Consider the following 5,883-nt stretch of genomic DNA (forward strand, 5'->3'; position numbering starts at 1 on the left):
TATATTGTTATCATTTAGGTATACATTAATCTATTTTACTTTGTGTTACATCGGAAAAAAATTTATTATAATTTCTTTGAATATTATTGTTGAATTTAATGTGAAAAAATTATCGTTATAAAAAAAAATGTACAAAATTTTTTTTTTTAATATTTTTATCAGATAAAATTAATTTCATAAAAATGTGTTAATATGATGTAAATAATATGTTATAATATTTTAAACTCGAATATTTTATGACAGAAATCAGCTGATAACTGTCAAAAAGAATTATGACATTATTTAAAACATATATTATTATTTTAATTTTTATAACATATTATTAGTTTAAAATTTAAATAAATCGTTAATTTGCTAATTAAAATTTAAAATAATAATAGGTTATAAAAATTAAAATAGTAACATATGTTGTAAATAATATGTTATAATGCCTTAGCTGCGATTAATATTTTTTGACAGAAATCAGCTGATAGTTCTCTAAAATAACAATCGAATTTTAAGTATTATAATATATTATTTAATACATATTATTATTTTAATTTTTATAACATATTATTATTTTAAAATTTAATTAACAAATTTTCGCTTAATTAATATTTTTTGACAGAAATCAGCTGATTAAAGTGTTAATTTGCTTATTAATTTTTTAAATAATATGTTATAATATTTTTGACAGTTATCAGCTGATTTTTATCAAAAAATATTAATCAAGAAGAAGGTATTATAACATATTATTTACAACATAATACTATTTTAATTATATTACTATTAAATATATTACTATTTTTATCATATTATTATTTTAAAATTTAATAACAAATTAATGCTTTAATCAGCTGATTTCTGTGAAAAAATATTAATCAAGTTTATACAAACTTTATTTTATTTTTTTTAAATATTCTTTTTAACAAAAAATCGAAGAATGGCTCGCGCGTAGCGCGCGATTGTGTTGTTCTAGTAACTAGTATATAAAATCGAAGAATGCGCGTAGCGCGCACTTGTTTTTTTCCGGTGTTTAAAAAAAGACGTGTCATAACTTGAAGTTATGATAATTAAATCGCGACATTAAACAATCAAAAAAATTAATCATTGCACCTAATAATTAAAACTTGTTAAAAAAGATGAAGAAAGAAAGAGCGCATTTAAATATATGAGAAAACATGAATAAAATAATTCTCACTTCGATAATAGAAAATATTTAAAAAAGACTATATAAATTATCTTTTTTTTTAAAATTGAAATATTCATCCTAATTAATTGTGTGTTTATTCATTTTGAGGTAACGGATAGTAACTATCTACAATCTACAGTCTACAATCTACATTCTAAATCTACATCTCTACAATCAAATATTTATGAAACCGTTACCTCGTAATAAAATAATAGTTTATCACTTACCAATCGATGTTCAACAGCAGAGGAGATAACGTTGCATCGAAGCTACGTTGATCTGTAACATACAAATAGAATATAAATTATAACAGCGTTTTAAATAATTATTATCTAATTAGTATTTTAATATCTAATTAGTATTTTACACATTAAATTTTATATTCGACGCGTACAATAATCAGTAGATAGGTATATATAATTGAATAATTTTATAAATTTTGTAAAGATTATTTTTTTAAATATAAAAAACTTTTATAATATTTATACATATAGAGTTATTTCTCTCTAATTTTCCTTTATTTAAATTATTCAATATATAAATAGAATTATATAATATCTATGCGTAAAAAAATACGTGATTTATAACAAGTCAAATATTATACATATACATCATATTATATAAATATTATATAAATAATAAACACTCACCACAAAGTTGCTCCGCCGGTGCCTGATGCCTCCTAGTCCTGCTCCTCCTCTCAGGTCAGATTGATCAAGATTGTCCAATAATTCAAGTCAAAGTCTGCTGATTGATGATAACGCGCGATACTTTGAACGACACTCCCGCACTTAAACGCGCGATACTTTGAACGACACTCCCGCACTTGAACGCGCGACACTACCGTCCGATTGTGTCTTATTGTTAGACCGTCGTGTTGCCGATCATATCGCTCAATTTTATGGCGATGTCAAGCACACCATATGTGCTTCATTAGTAATAACTGTCATTTCTTAATAATTACTATTCTATAATATCGATAACACCCCCCTTTAATGAAAATTATAATAAATTAATATTATATATAAAAGGAATTTTGTACGTTCTTTGTTATGAATCCGCGAAAATTCGATAATCAATTTTAATATATTCGCGGTTTGCAGTTTATTTCCGAATTACACGATAGCGCAATCGATGAATCACAAAAGTAAAAAAAAATAAAATAAAATAACATAATTCGTACTAAAAATTTTAAGATATTATCATGAATTTTTCTGCAAATTTTATATCACTATTACTTTTTCTTTTAGTCCAAAATTATTATATATTCTCAAAATATCCGCAAAATATCTGATATGTTATATATTTTAAAATATAACTTTATTTTAACTAATGTAAACTCAAATGATCAATCAACATAAATGAATGGATTACAAAATATATAATATAAAATCTGTACATTATAATAATAAGTAATTATAATTATTTAATCATTTAAAATTTATAATCACACATACAATTAATATAATTGTTAGTATGTTCTTTTAAAATAAATTAGATTGAATATATTATGTATTACTATATAAAATGTTTCTTTTCCTTTTCTTAAACTGTAATTCTTAAACTGTATTCATAATCTTTATTATACTTTTAATCTTTAATAACCCATTCATTTTAAGGTAACGGAACTATCTACAAAATCTACAGTCTATACACAAGCTACAATCTAGATCTACACATTTCCACACAATCTAATCTCTACAAAACCGTTACCTTTGTAATAAAATAATTTTTCACTCACCGGTCGATGCACAATAGCGGAGTTAACTGCATTGAAGCTACGTTGATCTGTAACATATAAATAAAATTCAAATTATAGAACTGCTCAAAATAATTAATACTTAAAAAAATTATTATTTTGTATGCATTAAATTTTATATTCGATGCATACAAATAATAAACAGCAATATAATTAAAAAATTTTATAAATTTTTATTTAATAATAATTGAATTAATAATAAATACTTACACAATAGTTGCTCCGCTGGTGCCCGACGTCTCTCCCAGACCTCCTCCTCCTCTCAGATTGTCAAGATCATCAGTCGTCAGTTACGTTGATCTGTAACATACAATTAGAATTCAAATTGTAGTAGCGCCAAAAATAATTAATATTTTAGAAAATTATTACTGTACGCATTGGATTTTATTTTCCATGCCTACAATAGAGAGCAAGTAGAAATATAGTTGAATAATTTTATAAATTTTTATTTAATTTATAATTTTTATTTAATTTACAATTATTAAATTTTTATTTAATTTATAATTATTTTTTATTAGATTTATAATAATTTTTTTATTTTATTTTATTTTATTTTATAAATTTTTATTTAGTAATTGAACTAAATAAAGTCAATAAATACTCACTCCATGATTGTTCGACTGGTGCCCAATGTCTCCCAGACCTCCTCCTCTCAGATTATCAAGACAGTCAGTTATGTTGATCTGTAACATATAAATAAAATTCAAATTGTAGCAGCACACAAAATATATAAATATTCAGATGGGACCAATATCGTAAATATGATTTTATTACATAATGAAGCAAGAGTCAAATTCTGAATGAAAATGCATTCAATGTTATTCAAATAAGTAATTAAAATGATTAACCTTATCACACATCTAATTTAATTAAATTATATAAATATTCAGATGGGACCAATATCGTAAAAATGAAATTATTACATAATGAAGCAAGAGTCAAATTCTTAATAAAAATGCATTCAATGTCTTTCAAATAAGTAATTAAGATGATTGAAATAATCTTAGATCTCAGTTAATTAAATTATATAAATATTTAAATAGAACCAATATCGTAAAAATAAATGTATTACATAATAAAGCACGAGTTAAATTCTAAATGAAAATGCATTCAATGTCTTTCAAATAAGTAATTAAAATGATTAAATTTATCAAACATCTAATTTAATTAAATTATATAAATATTCAGATGGGACCAATATCGTAAAAATGAAATTATTACATAATGAAGCAAGAGTCAAATTCTTAATGAAAATGCATTCAATGTCTTTCAAATAAGTAATTAAGATAATTAAACTTATCACACATCTAATTTAATTTAATTATATAAATATTCAGATGGAACCAATATAGTAAATATGAAATTATTACATAATAAAGGAAGAGTCAAATTCTTAATGAAAATGCATTCAAAGTCTTTCAAATAAGTAATTAAAATGATTAAACTTTCCACACATCTCATTTAATTAAATTCCATAGAATCGTTTTCATTAGAGACTTTTTAGAAGTCATTAAAATATTCATGAGATTGTTAATAATTGAAAATATATATAATATATAATTTAAATTTCTTTCTGAGCTAATTTAAAAAATAGATTTTTTTAATGTTATATTATTGCGTTTTTTGAAAAAAAAAAAAAAAAGAAAAGAATAACTTTAAGATATTTATGAAATTTTTAATGCGAGTGCTTATCGAAAATATTATAAATTTAAATATATGTATATATGTATAATGTAAATTTATTTCTGAGCTAATCTCAAAAATCAATTTACATCCTAAACAATATTATGTTATTATAATATTAGCGGTTTTTATGTGCTGGCTAATATATTTCAAATAAATGGCGATGATATAAATTCGATGATAGGTATAATTAGTTAAATAAAATCAATTTACTCACCGGTCGTTGAAACTCGGTTATATTTTCGTTGATTGTTGCGTCGCTTCGGAAAGTCGTTCCTATAAATAATATTATATTATTATTATATGAGCGATTTTCATATGCTAGCTATATATTTCAGGTAAATGACAATGATATAATCAGGTAAATAAAGTCAATTTGCTCACCAGTCGTTGAAACGCTGCCATATTCTCGTTGATTGTTGCGTCGTTTCGGAAATCGTTCGCCGAGATGCATTTCCATCGACCAGGCATTACAGATTTCGATTTCCCGCATTAAATAATACGATAGAACGATCATCCGTTACTTTGTACGGCATTCTCGACACCGATTGCACGCACTACGCACCGGATTGCATAAATAACAACGGATAAATAACGACGATATATAACCATCCGCCACTTTCGATATTCGCGATATGTAGTGAAGTAGTACGCTGTGACGTAGTACATCGTGACGTAGTGCAACACTTTGTGCGGCGCGAACTTCGCGCGGTTCGCGCGCGACACAATCATTTCTCTCTCTCTCTCTCTCTCTCTCGCTCTCTCTCTCTCTCTCTGAAAACGATAAATTATGTATTAATTAAATATCTCACATCCAAAATATAGTTTCCCCAAAGCACAAAAGCTTGAACGCGATGCGATTCGTACAAATAAATGACGCCAAATGATACATACCTCTTAATAAATAGAATGTTCAATGAGATCGATCGATTCGGAGAAAAAGCGGCTAAGCGGCGTAGCCCGGCGGATGCAGACTGTCGTAGGTTGATTAACCGTGATCGCACGAGTTAATTAATACTTCCTGCTAATTGCCCGTGGCACGATTCAATACTCCCAACATTCGTTTGTACGCGGAATTCATTCTTAACGGGAAAAACGCGTGAAAAATGCGGAGCCGATTGAGCGCGATACCGTGACTAGCGAGAGGACGCGAGGGACGAAGGACGTGACGTAGTAACTACGTAAGACGACACTCAGCGCGCCGCGCGCCAAATTCAAAAACCATTATAGGCTGTAACTTTTGTACTTAACCATCGTCTAAATTATTACT

General features: G+C 26.1%; 1 long non-coding RNA gene across 2 annotated transcripts; it reads right to left on the reverse strand.

Annotated features, from left to right (window-relative positions):
* Positions 1-1,827: 1,827 nt before the first annotated feature.
* LOC145945388 (uncharacterized) lies at positions 1,828-3,617 on the reverse strand. 2 transcript variants are annotated; one of them, XR_014426845.1, is made up of 4 exons: positions 3,536-3,617; positions 3,141-3,230; positions 2,913-2,959; positions 1,828-2,139 (listed from the first exon to the last, which is right to left on the reverse strand). It is a non-coding gene; the product is annotated as an uncharacterized LOC145945388 (long non-coding RNA). The 2 variants fall into 2 exon arrangements; XR_014426844.1 differs by having other exon boundaries at positions 1,828-2,161.
* Positions 3,618-5,883: the final 2,266 nt, after the last annotated feature.

Source organism: Prenolepis imparis, unplaced genomic scaffold (assembly GCF_030444845.1).
Source record: "Prenolepis imparis isolate NDT839.2.m4 unplaced genomic scaffold, iyPreImpa1.0 SCAF_14, whole genome shotgun sequence".
Taxonomy (NCBI): Eukaryota; Metazoa; Arthropoda; class Insecta; order Hymenoptera; family Formicidae; genus Prenolepis; species Prenolepis imparis.